Below are 17,867 nucleotides of genomic sequence, written 5' to 3'. Positions count from 1 at the left end.
TCGTGTAGAGTTTTTTGAGTTCCTATAGATTCTGGAAATTAGCGCTCTATCTGAGGTATGGTTGGCAAAGATATTCTCCCACTCTGTAGGCTCTCTCTTCACATTTCTGATAGTTTCCTTTGCTGAGAGAAAGCTTTTTAGTTTGAATCTATCCCAGTTATTGATTCTTGCTTTTATTTCTTGTGCTATGGGAGTCCTGTTTAAAAAAAAAAAATTATGAAGTAGTGGAACTTGTGATTTTAATGGTTTGAATAACACTGTAAATTGGAAAGCAAAGAAAAACTTGGGAGAGATATCTGAGTACCCAATAAAGTTGGAAGTGTTGATATTTCAGTGTCCTCAGGCTAACCAGTGTGATTATTAACATGAAAATGTATAAATAGATACAGAATCAATTATGATTATTGTTTACAGCTCTCTTTACATTTTACTAGGCAATAGCCTATAATTCTTCACATTAAACATTCTATGTTCTCATTACTGTGTGACTTCCCTTTCCTCACTGGACCCAGAGTAGCAGAATCCTGAACACCACCAGAAAGACAGTGGTTGGCAATAAAATGATCTGAAAATACACTATGATCCTTGCTAAGTCAAAGCATCCATGCTCCCTTGAATTTGACTTTAACTGCTACATTACACAAATACTCCCTTCCTTTTGGAGAGAAAAGGGGAGTTTATCTTAGTTTCCTGAAAATATTTAAACAATCATCAACAGGTATCCTCTGTTAAAATATTATCCATTCTGATTTCAAATAGTCACATGCCAACAGTGACTAAGAGTACTGAGGGTAACAGTTACCAAAACTGCCATCCTTATGTTCTTGACCTGGAAATTCAACCCACAGTCAAAGTTTTAGAAATAAAGATGCTTTAGGAATTTCAATTACTGCAAGCAGCTTGAATAGTTTGTTACCTGAAGCACAAGATGTTTCCAGGGTCCCTGTTTCTCCCCTATACACATAGATAATTATTAACACAAAAAAAGTAAAACAAAAAATCTATTAATGAATTTCTTAAATTTAATCAAATAGGCATGATAGGCATGCTAAATACAGAAATCCAAAAGGGCAGGGACATTCCTAAAAAGAAAAAAAAATCTCCAGGGTTAAATTTAGTAATGGTTATTTTTTTCTTGTCAGTAACATTTCAAGTTGAAGAGAATAAGACAATTAAAAAAAATACTGAGGGAAAAAAGTAATCCCAGGGTTGTAGGAGCACAGGATGAAAACCAAATATATAAGCAGGCATTAAGGGATTCATTATTTTTATATCAACTATTAAGTAAAAAATACAATTTTGGAATAAAGTAACAGTAAATAAACACTAAATAAACCACACACTTTTGTTAATGTGATAAAATATAATACAATGAACACCATGCAATAGTGGTAACTGCCAAAAAGACAGCCTGTGTCACTCAAGGGAATGTGCTTTATTTTGACATTGAGCAGGAAGGTAATGTTGTAGAGAAACAGAAGTACTTTTAAAAACAGCAAAAGTTTTAATAATGTCTGCTGCCCAATGACATTCTCATCATCTCTCTCACCTAAGCCTAGAATGAAAATGCATTTTCATATTCTTAGAATGAACTCAGACACAGTTATGCTTAGAAAAATGAATACACACAACTTCTTCAAGTACTAGGCTCTTTCTCTATGAAACTGGAAAGAAATGGATAAGAACCCCAGTTTGGGTTTGCCACAGAACTATTTACATGACTTTTAATTTTCTCCTTTCCTCCCTCAACATACTACCTCTGAGATAAGGCAGGTGTGTGTGTGTGTGTGTGTGTGTGTGTGTGTGTGTGTGTATCTCCTGCTTTAATGGTTGAAACATTATCCTTTTAGCAAAAATTGTCTAGTGTGTTCAGTGAAGTTTTAGTAAGTTTCTAAATTAACTTCTTCAGGAAGCCAGTCTCCACCATTACTTCAGATTGTGTATCTGATGCTGGGCTTGGTAGTACATGTCTGTTATCCCAGCAACTGAGACTGAGGCAAGAGGATCATGTGTTTAAGTCCAGCCTAGGCAATGTAGCCAAACCCTGTCTCAAAATAAAAAAAAAAAAAAAAGAATAGCTGGGGAATGTAGTTCAGTGGTACACACCCACTGAATTCAATTCCCTAATACCAAAACACACAAACAAATTTAGTGTATCTGAAACCAATACACTCAAAATGGCCTCCCTCAATTTTCAAGTCATCTTTTGTTACTTTCACTCGCCTTTGTGAAAATTACTTTCTGTCACTATCCTTAACCATTTTCCTTAGATTACCGTGATGAATTTCAAGATGATCCTACTTCTCACACTTTAAAAGGATACTGGATACCTAAATAATCAAATGGTCTGAACATCCTCACCTGTGCTGCTTTTATCTCTGACTTAACAAATTGAATACTGGCTTAAAATCACAGTGTATTTTCTTATGGTTATGGAGGTCAGATGTCTGATACAGGTCTTTTTGGGCTGCTAAAAGTAAGGGTGTCACAGGAGGACTCTTCCTTTCTGGAGGCTCCAGGGAAGACTGTTCCTTTGCATTGCAATTTCTAGCTCCACTTCCTCTGGCTCACAGTATTCCTCCAACTCCAACAGCACAAAGGTAGAAATGGGTTCTTCTCATTCTGCTTTCTCTATGGTTCTGTCATCTTTGTTTCCCCTTCCACTTTTGAGAACCCATGCAAGGATACACTGAACTCATCAGGATAATCCACAATAGTCTTCCTACCTTACGTTAAGCTGGTTAGCAACCATACTTTATCTGCATCCTTAATTTCTATTTGCCAAAAGGTCATTCACTTTTGGGGATTAGGACATGCACCTATTGGGGAAAGGAAGGAGCATTGTTTACATACCAGACTACCCAAACTACATTTGTCCTCTACTCTTGAGTGAAACACTGCTTTGTATGGGGAAACAGACACAATTCATCTTAAATAAGTTCACTAACTGACTAAATTTATCCCTACATCTCCTATTTCTCATGCAGGATACAGGTGAAGAACTAAAGATCCTGCAAGCATGAGTAGTGAAGAAGATGCTTTTGTTACTGCTTGATGAAATCTGGAATTTACTTTTGCTTATACACAATGCATGCTCATACTTTTAAAATAGACTAAATTTCTCTAACTAAAATAACAACTACACCAAAGATAATACCAAACTAACCCAAAAGACTATTGTATAAGAACATGAAAGCCCTGACTCTCAATTTTACTTATGGACCAACTTGAAACACAACAAACCATCACCTTTTGATATGATGTTTGTGAAGCCATGCAAACATACTGTACACATTTAAAAAACTCTGCATTTCTGATATCTTAGAACACTGTGAGAAATTGTTCCTAAACATAAACTTCAAGCTTGACACTGCTTAGGGCTCATTCTAATTACTGTACTTACTTTTTGAATAGTGAAAATATACCAAAAGGGTTTATTTAGTGTTTTTACCAAAATTCAGTTCTGCATGAATAAAGATCCTGTACAAGACAGTTGTCCACATATTTTCTTAGCTGTAGGCAGTCACTAGAGTATATGTAGCAAGTTCAAAATTCTCAAAATGTTAATGTATTAAGTTTCCATTTTACCTCAAAAGGAAACATCCTTTTTAAAATAAGAAATCTCCCTGGATGTAAATGCTTTTTTCTTGTATCACTTAAAATAAATGAGAAGATATACTAGTCCAAACACACACACACACACACACACACACACACACACACACAAACACAAAGATTTAGGAGCAGGACTTGATTTTAATAATGTTCCCTATGAACAGAAGGCAACAAAAGGTTAGAAAACAAGCAGACACTGACCTTTACATATAAAGTTTAAAATAACAATGAGAAAAAGGTCCAAAATCAAACATATTTAATGAGATCTGAATTCAAAACATTCACGACACCACTGACCAAAAATCTTTCTATTGACTTACATCAACTTTATGAATCAAATTACATAATAAATATATTCATATTTAGTGTTTTTACAATCATGTACAATTAAGAGTAAAAGGACAGCTGGGCATGGTGACACATGTCTGTATTTCCAGTGGCTCTGGAGGCTGAGGCAGGAGGATCAAAGTTCAAAGCCACCCTCAGCAAAAGTGAGGTGCTAATAAGCAACTCAGTGATATCCTGCCTTTAAAAAAATACACAATAGGGTTGGGGATATGACTCAGTGGTTAATTGCCCCTGAGATCTTTCCCCAGCATGACCCCCTCAAAAAAAAAAAAGTGAAAGGAATGAATGAACAGGTAACTGGTGTTCAAATTACAAATATTAAAACCAACTAATCAAACTATTTGTATAGGTTTTAATTCAAACACTTCTTGGTGACTCAAAGTTACTATGAAGAACAGTAGCAATGATGGCATGTCAGGAACACTTCATGGGTAGGGTTGAGTGGTAGAGCACTTGCCTGGCACAAGTGGCACCATGAGTTCAATCCCTAGTATACCCCAAAAAGAAAGGAACACTTCAGAGATCATAAACATGGTATTAATACTCCAAGGGTTAAAACTCCAAATATTATTCATTTCTCAAATCCTCTTTGTGTTACCAGATGATTCAAATCTCTTCCTTTATTTTATCTATACTGTTTGAAGTCTTATATTTTCCTTGTTATTTGAGATTCTCCTTTTTTTTAACTCCTCCACTCACTGTTTACAATACTGATAAATGAGGTATGGATAGTCCACACTGGCCTCTGCTTAAACACATATGGCTGCTATGTGAGGTACCTCACTTTCAGCTGCCAAGAAATGATCTCATAATCTCTAAAAAAAAAAGCATGCAAAATAATGGTGTCTTTATTACTGATTATTAAAGCAACTATTAAAAAGTATATGAAGTTTTGGGATGATTCCAGTACATTAATGCATTTAAATCTTCAAAAAATTTCATGTACACAGTATTATTTTCAGTGGTAGAAATTTACAAAAAAGGTATTATATTAACTTGTTCAAGCCTTTATAGTTATAAGAAAGCAAAATAGGTTGAGGTTTAGGTGTATCTCACATGAAATTGTATGTACTTAATCACTGTAGATCACTGAGTACAATATCATCATTATTTTACTGAAAACACAACAGATTCATAAAAATGCAGTCATTTTGTTTCTGAGATCATGTATCCCATCATGTATTAAATGGGAATAATATTTGCCTGCCTCTTTAAAAACATGAAAATGCTGTAACACCAAAGATATAAGGATCTAAACATACTGCCTGGAAAATCCAGGAAGCATCACTGTTATGGTATAGATATTAAGTGTCCCCATAAAAGCTCATGTGTGAATCATGCAAGGAAGTTTAGGGGTGAAATGACTGGGTTATGAGAACCTTAACTTGATCAGTGTGTCATTCCCCTGATAGGGGCTAACTGGGTGGTACTGTAGGAAGGTAGACTATTTATGGCTAGAAATTGATCCATGGTTGTGCCTTTAGGGTCTAAATCTTATCTGTGGTGAGGGAAATGGTCTCTCTCTGCTTCCTGGTGTAGGGCCCTGGCTGATTTCCTCCATGATATCCTTCTTCCATGATGTCCTGCCTCACATTGGACCCGGAGAAATAGAGTTAGCCATCAATGGACTGAGAACTCTGAAGTTGGGAGCCAAAATAAACATTGTATCCTCTAAATTTGCTCTTGTCCACAAGCAAGATCACAACAGCAGAAAAAGCTGACTAAAACAACTCATTAAGAAATATCAAGAGTTCTCCTGAAGCAAGAGAGGCTATGTCATTTGCATAGTATTCTAAATTAATGGTGCCTTCTGAGCTGTGTACCAGATGTACAGATGTATGTGTATATAAATATATGATTTATGATAGCAATATAATTGACATTCATTTTATTAAGTGCTATACAGATAAAATGAATTCAGTGATGATGATAAGTCAAGGAAAAGAAAACTTACTGTTCATCATAAAAAAACAAGCTTACTGTTCATCATAAACAATGAGGTTGGTCAACTATTATAAATCCATGCTTATTTCCTTTCTTCTTTTCCTTGAAAGGCAAATCAATGGCATGAAGAGCCTAATACAGAAATAGATAATAGTATAGCACAGTATTGTATAATGCAGCTATAAATTACTGTAGAATTTCCTATATCCATTTATAGTTATCTTTGGTTCGTGAAAGAAAAAACAGTTCAAATAACTATTTGAAATGATAAGTAAATCCTATTAAAATATTTTAAAAGTATTTAAAGAAAATTTCTCAGGGTGGGATTTATAATGCATTTTAACTCATGATGTAGCCTGTAGTCTTTTTCTTGAAACTAGAATTGCAATGACTTTCTTTATGTGTTCCAAAATTTTCTCTTATATTTGAGTATGAAGATCAAACAGGATTTTAAAATCTACTCTAGTTATCAAAAGACAAAGAATGAAAACATGAGAGTTCAGAGTAAAAATATTTTCAGGTTTCACAAGTATAAAATAAGAATCATTCTAAACATTGTAAACAAAAGACTATATTGTACTAGTCTTTTGAGCTATGACATTTCTAAATATTTTCTTCTACTAACTTAAGATCTTGCTTTTGTTTTCTCCAGTATTGGAATTGAACTCAGGGCCTTGACCATTCTAAGCAAGACTTTACAAGAGTTTTACTCCCAAGGTTTAGTATTTTAATTATGGAATACCAAGATAAAATGACACTTATCACAACAAAAGTTCTACACTATTTAAACACTGGCAGTTTTAAAGATACACTGATTGATCCACCTGAGGTTTCCTTAACCAACAGGTTAAGCAAGAAGTGGTAAGTCATTTATGTGCAGAAATTCCCTGACATGTTAAGTCAAGGCTTTATCACAAACATCTCCCCATTATTATCACCTAAGTTCATGATCCTTAACAGCAATATATTTTTATTGCCATAGTAAGAATTAAGAATCCAAATTAGCATAATATTGACTACAAAGGCAAGTAAGAGAAAAAACTAAATTCTGCATGATAATCATTAACAATGATAGATGATCAAAATAAGTTTAAAACTGTATATGAATTCTTCAGGAATCTAAAAGTGATGTATAATCTTTGTTGGACCTTCCTGATATCACCAAAAGAAATAAAACATCACAGTAAATAGTTTTATTCCACCTTTCACATCTACATAATCACAAAAGAAATTGTGAAGTCGACTTACTAGAATATTGTTGCTCATTAGGAAACTTGTCCAACTCAAGAGCATGAAAAGCACATCAAATGCAAAGTGGTAATTTTCTCATTTTTATACACAATACCAAGAAATTATAAGATTTTTTGAATAAACAATTTATTCTAATTACTCAACAATCTGAAAAATAAAGAACTCAAGCAGCAGTCCACAAAAAGAAAATCTGGTTGCTACAAACACAAAACTCCAATAAACTTGTGGTGGGGGATGAGTGTAAAGTATGTAAAAGACAGAGACGGGGAGACATCCAGAAGCTAAAGTCAAATATGACTTTAATGCCAAATAAAGGGTTAATTTACCAGTGATCATTTCCATACCCATTTACCCATATATGCTAAGCATCTAATGAGACATAGAGAAACAATAAAACACGGTTTCTGCTTTCCAGAATCTTATACTTCAATTGTAATTGTTAGAACACACAAAATGAAATTAAGAAAAGAAAGTATCAAAGATCAAGTAGCTATAGGAAGAAACAGACTTTCCTACTACATAGGCAGGAAAGGCAGGAGTGGAGCATGACTATGTATGAGCTAACTTTTCACATGGAAGACAGAGGTAAGAAAAAATTCTACGAAATAAAAATGCACAAAAAAACAAAAAATCAAAGCAAAACTTAAAATTTACTTTCTTTTGAGGACATATGTCAACTATGATTGATCATAAGAAGAACTAAGTTTCAAAAATGGGCTGGTGTCAATTAATATAGAAAAAACAAACACATAGTGGTCAAGAACACAGATTTTCAAGGAAGACAGGCTTAAAATTCAATTCTGAGTTCTTCTACCATTAGCAATTCTGTCAAGTTCATGAAGTCTCCAACTCTTCAACTATAATGTGGGGATCACAGAAAATACCAACATAAATTAGAATGGCCAAAGAAGAATAAAGCTCTCAGATAATGACTGACATTAACAGTCAATAATTGTTTAAGGATTTTTGTTCTGTCATCAGGCAGAGACTGTGATGATCAAGTATGCATGTAGGACTCTTTAATAGCAGTATGCACAATAAATGGAATTACAAAACCCTAGAGATTAGGAATCACTGATTTGCACTTGATTGTTAGAAGAATGGAAAAAAGCAAGAAGAATCAGGAAGCACAAAACAATAAGATGGCAACGACATATTTTTTAGGAGAGAGTGAAAAATCCTAGGTAAAATTTTGAGTAGCAACAAACCCCACCATCAAATGTAAAAATAATGTACCAATAAAAATATGGAATAAAACGATGACCTTTTGATTTGAAGTCTGGATGACTAAGAAAATATCCAGTTAATTAATATAATTGAGGAAATTAGAGGAAAAAGAATAAATTAGTGAAGCTACTGATTCAAAATAATGAAATAATAGCCATCCAGTGTTTGTCAAGAAGAATAATGATAAAAAAGAAAAAAATCTGATGATTAGAAAAGAAAATGAGACTGGTCATGCAGAACAGGGAGCCTTAGCAAGTGAAAAGAGAGGGATAGCAGAAACCCTGGAGCTCAAGTCTAAAAAGAAAGGTGACAACCAAACCCTAGGTAACAGGTAAAATTTGGAAGAGAAAGAGAATAAAAACAAAGGCCCCAGGAGTATGATTTGGAGGTGCTGGCTTCTGGAATGCAAGGAGAAGATAGGACTCCACAGCATAGCACATTCCATAGCCCTTCAATACTCATTATCACTTCAGATTACAAAATGAACTGACATATGGTAATACAATTATTGCAAGAAGCTTACAAGAGTTTGCAATTTACAGAAGTGTTATTTATTCCAACACAATCCCCAGCAGACAGAGCTAATACATGACAGGTAATAATAATTACCTATTTTTTCAGTAGAAGCTCAAGGAACTGTAACTCAGGAAAGTTCTCCTTTTTCTTGACATCCATTGGCACATCTGATTCTACTGATTACTCCTCTAGGTAGAAACCACTTTCTCATTCTCTGACAGCCAATTCTCAGACCCTCCCACTTCTACCATGACCCTTTCTCTTATTTTTTAAAATCTTAACAAAAACAGAATTATCAGGGAACAGATTATTTATGCCATTGCAGGATAGCTACTTAATACAAATCAGTTTTTAACTTGGAGTCTAGTACTGTGCCTTAGGGACTTAATAAATTTTGTGTTCATTTCTCTAACAAAGAAAACATTCCAGTAGATTTTAAACTCTAGAGAGCAACCCTGATACTTGTTCTTAATTATTCATAGGACCAAAATTAGTTGATTTGATTCTGACAGCACATAAATTTCTGCCCCCAAAAGGATACTGAGGTCAAACTGGAAAATAAACATTCAATACCTTTCCATCAGCAATAAGACAACTCTAAATTATTGAAAATACACAATAGAGCAATATTTCCCTGGCCTCATCCCCCTACATAGCTAAAAGTCAGCAGTTTTAAAATACTGTATAGAGATTTTGCTCTGCCTGAAAAAACTATAAAACCCACTAAAAGCCAACATAAACTAAGAGATAATCAGTAGCAGATATTCTACTTAGATATGACTAATTGTCATTGTGAACTGCCAATAAAAGCTTAAATCTTTTATTCTGTGGTTTTATTCTCAAATATATATTGGCCATACTTTATTAACTTCAGTATTTACCTTATTTTTTTACACAACGCGATTGTCACATCTGCTAAAACCCTAAAACAAATTAAAATACTATATCATGACACACATCTTATTGATGCATTTTAAGAGATTGTTAACAGAACAAAAATTAAATAAGGAATTTCAATCTTTCTATTCTTTTTACAGCCTTCTTTGTGTTCTTTTGAACATATTAGTTAATTTTAACTTCAACTGGATCCATTAGAATAATGCTTAATGAGATTATACAAGTTTGTAAAAATTAAAGTTGTGAAAGCTACAATTGCAAATTTATCAAAGCATATAACAGTGACTAAAGCAACACAATCACTCACCTTTTTGGTTAACAGTATAAAAACAAGTCTAATATTTTAAAATACATTACCAGGAATTTCATATAAAAAGATACTATTTTAGTTTCTGGCTATTTATCTTTTAGACAATTTTTAGTACACATTATTATTTGCATCACTATTGTGCTATTTTAAAGAAAGAAAATTAAGGTGAACAGTTTTGTATGGCAATTTGTATAAATTTTTATATCTGCAAAAAGGAAGAGAAAAATTCCAAGTTCTTGAATTAGGTACAAACGGGTATATGCAGACATCATAAATTAAAAAGCAATGGGGCCGGGACTGTGGCTCAGTGGTGGAGTGTTTTCCTGGCATGTGTGAGGCACTGGGTTCCATCCTCAGCACTGCATATAAATAAATAAAATAAATTTCCATCAATAACTAAGCAAATATTTTTAAAAAGGCAGCTTCTCAGTGAATGAATAAAAAGCAATGGGATCTTGAAAAATTTAATCTCTCCAAGTCCGTTTATTAATCTACAGAATAGGAAAAATACTACTTCTTTTGGTGTTATGGGAAAGCTACTATTATCAAGAACAAGAAATAAAATGCTATGGATATTTTGGAATTTTTCCAAGCACAGTTCCCACATAAAATGCTACACAATTTAGACTAAGATTTTAGACTATACATGCTTAGATGCATACTGTTTATGATTTTCTCAGTTCTGTTTTCCTTCAAATTTCAGGAAACTAGCACCAAGATGAACACAACAGTACATCTTTAAAAAGCACAATGTAGTGATTAAACCAACAAAGCCTCCTGCTCTCTGCACACAAAATACAGAATGCAACAGGGATTTGGTTTCCTGTCTTAATAGTAAGCAGTATAGTAAAAACCTTCCACTTCTGGATTAATTCTCTATGACTTGCTTTTCAAAATATTTAAACCACGTTCTTTTCCCATGTCACTCCCTAATATAAAGATCTGGGCCACTGGTTTTCTGCTTTACCTTTCTTTCACAAATCAGCCATGTTACATTCAAGGAATTAAATGTTTTTATCTGGCCACATGGTAAATTTATTTAGAAAAAGTGTACTAAAAAAAGTAAGCTCTTTGGTAAACTTCTTTATGAAGTCATGCAGCCACCAGTAAACTGAACATTATGCTTTGTTTAAATAGATTTCTTGACCTGTTTTATATAAAAGCATCACAACTGACCTTGGACATTCTGAAATAGCACCATGTTGTGTTTCAAAATATTGGTCTTTTAAAAACAAATGATGATTGAAAATTTATAAACCAAACTCAGCATTAAAAAAAAATAACATCACAGTTGTGCAGCTTTTAAGAATGAGGTATGTTAATAAAATTGAGGGATATTTGTGGTGTATTGTTGGCCAATAGAAGAATATACTATATGTGAAAAAAATACTATATATGGAAAAAAAGCCCTGAATGATTTAAACACTTGAAGTCTGGTTATCCAGTAATAAACAAAATATCAGGGGGCAGGGGAGAGGGCAAGTGATTCCTTTTTTGGCAGCTTCATGTTTTCATAAAGAGTAAATAGTTCTTTGAAAAAAAAACTATTCTTAAAAATGTATTCCTCCCTACCCCAAATTATTCTAATTTGCTCATAACATAGTTATGATGTCACAAAAATAAAGACAAGAGATAAGGAAATAAGTAATAACTGAAAGGAAAATCTTGAGTCCCATTCCTGGGTCCTCCCTAAGCTGGTGTTTAAAGCGTCCCAAACAATAGCACACGCATAGCACTGACCAACAGGAGTACACTCACTCACACAGCCAGAAAAAGGAAGAAAACATCAACCCTGCTCTCAATGTTCTGAGTCCCTCCCCGCCCCAGGCATCCAGAGCTCTAGGTCGTTTGGATTCTTTTCCTTTAAAACAAATAGAGTAAGGCTGGGTGGTGGCTCAGGGGTGGAGCACTTGTCTAGCATGTGCGAGGCCATGGGTTGGATTCTCAGAACTGCATATAAATTAGTTAATAAAACAAAGGTGTATCAACAGCTAAAAACATATTAAAAACAAAACAAAACCCAAATGACAGTCACTGGAGGATCTGAAAAGACTGGGGCACAGGACTCTGCCATACCAGCATCAGTCTGTCTGGTCCCTACCCAAGAACCCAGCCGAAGGACAGGTCAAGCATGCGCCTCAGCCTGACCTTTGCCAGGTCCCTCTCATCCCTGTCCCTAACCCAGACTCAGGTGCAGGACAGGCTGAGCACCTGGAGTGCCTGGCATCCCATCCAGCTATGCCCAACCCCTTAGGCCACCCTGCCTAGGATCCCCGACCTCCAGGCTCAGGCCCCTGGGGTTAGTCTCCAAAAGCACTCCTGCTGCCCCAGGACAAACCAACCAACATCCTGCAAAGTGTGGAGGCCTTACCCCAGGGCGGCCTGACTCAAGGGAGGCGGCCTTACCCAAGGGAGGCAGCATTACCAAGGGCAGATTTATCTGATGCCAGCGGCCTGAACCAAGGGGTGGCGGCAGCCTTCCCAGAGGGCAGTGGCGTTATCCCCACAGCCTTCCTGGAGAGCAAGGCAGCACCTGACAGGAAGGCGGAGGGCAGTCCGGCACGTGGTCCAGGCACTGGGTCTCCTCCAGATGTGAACCAGTTGGACCCAACTCTGCCACAGACACAACAACAATGCCCCCAAAGCGTCAGCGCTCTCCGAGTAACCAGGTGGTTGTATGGTTCCTGCCCCAGCACCGCCTGAAAGTTGGGCGTGCGAAGTAAGTCACGGCGGATAGGGCATGCCCCCACGTGACTCCACCCACCATGAACTCGCTCTGTCTGGAACCCCAAAAAAACTCGACTTTGCTCTAGGTGCTTGCAAGGAGGAGATCCCGTGAGAGCAAACCCCTTCCTTCCACTCTCCTGCCCCTGTGGGGATGCCTGCAAGCACGCTGGCAGGGCAAGTTCCAGGATGAATTGCTGTGGAGGTCCCAGGGCTGCAGGCACCTCAATGTCCCTGCTGCACCCCAGGGACCCAGCCTCCTGGTGCTACACATTCTCACCCTGTTTTCTGGGTCAGGAACGATGCTTCGCCGGGAGACTTACAAGAGGCTTTTTTGAAGGGTCCTCTCTGAAGGCTTTGAAGTGTTCAGGGCTTTCCCATGATGGGGTCATTTTAAAGTGTCCCTTCAGGGGACAATTGCACTGTCCAACAGGTTGGGTTCCCATCCCTCCAGTGAGGTAGCAAGCAGCCATTGACTGTAGACCCTCTCCAAATGTTCACTCCTACAAGCTGCCCTGCCCACCCCTGCACCATGCCCAGCTAGCTGGGGTCCATTCAGGAGCACCCTCCACACCCCCTGCACCACCCAGCCAGTGGAGGTCCATCTTGGAGCCCCCACTTCTATCACCCCCACCAGTGTGCGCTGGATCCTTTTGGCCTCAGCAGGTGCAGCTGCTGGTCGGTCAGGGCCAGAGTGAGAGTTCTGCATTTTGCAGATCTATTTTTAAAGTGAGGGGTGCAGGAAGCAGAAATTCTCTCCAAGTGCAGGGGACACTCCAAGCTGAACCATGCTGAGTCCTGCCAAAAGGAAGTAGATCCACCTGGTGAACAATGTGGAGGATTACCTGGCCTCCATCGAGTCTCTGCCTTTAGACCTGCTGAGAAACATCTCGCTGATACAGGAGATAGATGGGAAATGCCAATAGATCCTGAAAGAATTGAATGAACATTATGAGAAGTTGAAAAGAGAGACAGATGTGCCCAAAAGAGCTGAGTGCTGTGCTGCATCCAGAGAGCACTGATTCAGAGTCAGGAGTTGGGCAATGAGGAAACTCAGATCCTGAGTCAGATGGTAGAGCTGGCAGAAAGATGAACCAGACAAGTGGACAGTCACATGGAACTCTTTGAGGCACCTAAAGAGATCAAGGACACCACTGGCAACAGCTGCATAGCTGGCCATAAGAAGGCAAAGAATGAGACAGTTGCACAGGCAGAAAAGCCGAATTACAAGCTTGTCCTGCAACTGCACAACAATGTGAATCAAGTGATGAATGCATCTAATAATAATCATGACTATGATAACATCACCTCAGGAGCATCCTAGAAGAAGATATCAAAAACCTCAAAGAAGGAAAAAAGTAAAGACCTTGAAGAAGAGAAAACACTCCACAGACTCCATGGTGAAAACAGAGAAGGAAGCAAGCCCTGCAAACCTCCCCAGTGACTCAATGAGCCCACATAGTATCTGTGAATCAGGCGAACTATGGAGGAATGATATGTTGGAATAATGACAAGTTTCCTGTTGGATGGTTCCACTTGGGACTCAGTCTTAAACCAAAAGAAAAGTGGTTCTGTACCAAGTGTCGGGCCAGAAATGAGAAAAAGATAGGCAAAGCATTGCAGAAGTTAAAAAAAGAAAGCCTATAAGAGGTTGTTTGTGAACTTTCATTAGAACAGAATCAGCCCGTGTATGTATTGCATTCTCGCCTATGTCGAGGTGTATGGATTGTCAAATGTATATTTTCAAGGAATGTTAGAAAAGGTGCAGTTCCCTTCTTGAGGAGGGCAGTGATTCTCTTGACCTTTTGTTTTCACTGGTACATATATAAGAAGACAGTGAACTGTAGATCAACATTTTAGGAACTAGAAATTACAGTTTTGAATTAAACACTTTAAAAAAATAATGTCCACATACCTTCCCAAAGTCTTGCCCTCATGTCCATGGTAAGTGCTTTCTGAGCCTGCACCCTCCCCATGTGCCATTAGCCTCTCACCTTGCATTCCTGAATATGAACCTTCAGATCCCTGTGACCTTGACCTGACTGGAGGATGGAGTTGAGGACAAAATGGCTTGAACAGCCAATGAATCACACTCAACAAACTGAAGATGCTGTGCATTCTTAGTATGTGCCACTAATGATCCTCAATAGTAAATTCCTTACTCCTGCTTTTAAGACTCATAGAAAACAACACATTTTTTTCCAGCAGACTATAACATATATAAAAGGTATCATGTCTCTTATAACTACCCAATGTTACATAGTTCTGCATTTCTGTGTGCTAGTCTTTCTGTGTGTATTCCCCTCAAAACCACTAGTCATTTAGAGCATGATTGCATCCAACTGCCTGATTGTACTGATTTTCAGTTCTATTAAGTATGATTGAAGACTAACCTTACACATTTCATAGTGTACATTAGAATTAGAACAAACTCAATGCCCAGATTACAGGTTTCCATGGAAAATGATCATGTACACAATGTTTAGAAAGGACACACCAGCAAGGTCAAAGCTTCAAATCATAAAATAACTTAAGAACCAAGTTGCTGGTAAGGTGGCCAAACATTCAGCTCAACATCATTTTGAATCTAAGGTCTGAGTGCATACCCAGTGCTCTGAACTATGCAAATCTCTACTCATTGGCCTTTTGTAGTGTAGTTATGGGCCACAGATTCATGTAGTCCCATTTTTGGCTCTCTTGTCTTTGGCTAGAGTGCTCATAAGTGATGGACTTGCATAACAGTCTCACAGGATTAGTTTTCTGAAATTCCAAGAAGAAATTTCAGGACATGAAAATATCTTACCATAAGCAAACTAAGTACAAATACTAATCTAAGTTAGGAAGAGGGTTAAAGACATTGAACATATGTTTTGACTTGCCTTTCTCCATATATTTTCTTTTTCCCTTCTGCTATGTCAATTTCTCACAACGAGATTTCTACTGAATTAGCATTAAATACAGGATTTTCTCTTTCATTGTGCTGGGGATTGATTCCAGGGACTTTTACATGGGAGGCATGCACTCTACCAACTGAGCTATATCTGCAGCCACTACTTCTTTTTTAATAAGGCTACTAATAGGTACTTCATTAATAAAATTCACCATTGTTATAAGAAGAGTTGGACTCCAAATAATCAAGTTAGTAGCTCTTTATCTTCCTTTGGTACATGTACCTCAGGGGGCCACCCACCTTCACCCTCAGACCATTTCTGATTGTGTCTCCATTTAACACTTTTAGTATATCATTAAATCCTTGTGTATGTGTATTGCTACAGTTTGTAACCCATAAAGTGCAGGTGCATCCCAAATGTGTCCCCTCTTCCTCCCTAATGCCTGGTACAGGGTTTGTTACAATATTAACATTTTACACACATTGTTTGCCACAATATTAATACCCATTGTTGAATGGTAATTTTAATTATTCCATCTTCTAGAGTTTGAGATCTAGTTACACTTTGATGTAGATGGCCAGTGATAATGTATTTCTAGAGTTCTTCATCCATTGTTGGAGCAAGTCTGGTCCTAGCCATAGTGCTAACACTGGCTTTAATTCTTCATACTGGGTGACTTCAATTTTATTATTAAGCAGAAAATACTCCAAGTGTGGTATAGTGGTTTGGCACTCCATTGAGAGTATAGTGTAAGCAGAAGCCTTGTTATATCAGAAAGACTGTTATTTAAATGCATAAAGCATTCAGATAAAGTTTAATAAACTTATCATGTTCAACATGCAAACTGCTGTCATCATCCTTGGAGGTATGACATTAGTATTGCCATGTTTTCTTTACCATAAAACACCTAGTACCTTCCTGACACCTTTGTTTTTGTTATTATTATTATCTATCTTTTTCTTTTTCTTTCTTTTTTTTTTTTGCAGTGCTGGGGATTGAACCCATGGCCTTGTGCTTACAAAGCAAGCACTCTACAAACTAAGCTATATCCCCAGCTTTTTATTTTCTTTTTTTAATATGTAATAATTTCCTATCACCTGTGCTATGTAATAGGTTTCAATCATGGTTTCCTGAGATGAAGGCAAAAGAATTCCCTGAGGTGAAAGTGTCAGAGCCCGTATCTTCCTGGTGTTTGGAAGCTGTTGGGAGAACAGGTAGAGGAGAACAGCTTGGATTCAAAAATTCTTCAGCCACATAATATGTTCCTTGTGTTTCCTGATCTTAGAACACACAGGGCATTGAAGTGAGGGAGTTAGGACTAGAAGGAGCCTGAACCTGCTCTTACTGGCTTCTGATCCTAATCCATGGCCATTATCAACTTTCTGCTTAAGCAGCCAAGATTGGCTTCTCTCATATTTATGTGACACTATGACAACACAGTGAGCAGGAAGGAAGTGACTGGACCACATGCTTCTCAATTCTCAGACTGAGAAGTAGGAAGTGACTAGAGTTGACATCTCTATGTCTCACTGCAGGTCACACTCTCTGTGCCTCATGAGGTTGCCTGGACCTGTGCTGCCCACTTCCTGTATCACCTGAAGCTACATACTGACACCTGCTCAAGTATTCTATCAGCTTTCACAAGTGGAAATGTCATTAGGAGAAACATTCCAGAAGCTCTTATAGAATTTATACATTTCCAATCCCTTTCTTAAAATATGTAGACAGATGTGTATAAGCCATTAATCACCAGGATGAATTAACCTAGGCCCAAAACACACCATTTCTTCAAAATTACTCCACTACCCTAATGATAACTAGTGAGCATGTGTTCATCATTTCACCAAGTTTAATGGAATAGTGACCAGGGCAATCCTTTGGGTCAAGAACTGTTGACCAGACAATCTCAAAACTGAGTGTATACAAACAGAAGATTTAAAGGGGCTCAGGAGACAAAATATATAGGGTGGGGATGAATCCTTGTTTCTGAAGAGCTAATATTCCCTTTGTGGGAGAACCAGATCCACACAGGGTTACTGCTTCTGAGTCTTCACCATGCCCAGCAGGACAGGGAATCAACTTCACAGGAATGAGTACCAAAGTAGCTTTATTTCTGTTAGTTTCTCCTCTTTTGTAAAATCTTC

The 17,867-nt window shown here is 37.3% G+C and overlaps 1 pseudogene; it reads left to right on the top strand.

Annotated features, from left to right (window-relative positions):
• The first annotated feature begins 13,620 nt into the window (after positions 1-13,620).
• Positions 13,621-14,479, top strand: LOC124974233 (inhibitor of growth protein 1-like; annotated as a pseudogene).
• The last annotated feature ends 3,388 nt before the right edge of the window (positions 14,480-17,867 follow it).

This window comes from Sciurus carolinensis, unplaced genomic scaffold (genome assembly GCF_902686445.1).
Source record: "Sciurus carolinensis unplaced genomic scaffold, mSciCar1.2, whole genome shotgun sequence".
Classification (NCBI taxonomy): Eukaryota; Metazoa; Chordata; class Mammalia; order Rodentia; family Sciuridae; genus Sciurus; species Sciurus carolinensis.
The sequence above is the reverse complement of the archived record's forward strand: the minus strand, read 5'-3'. Positions and strand labels throughout refer to the sequence as shown.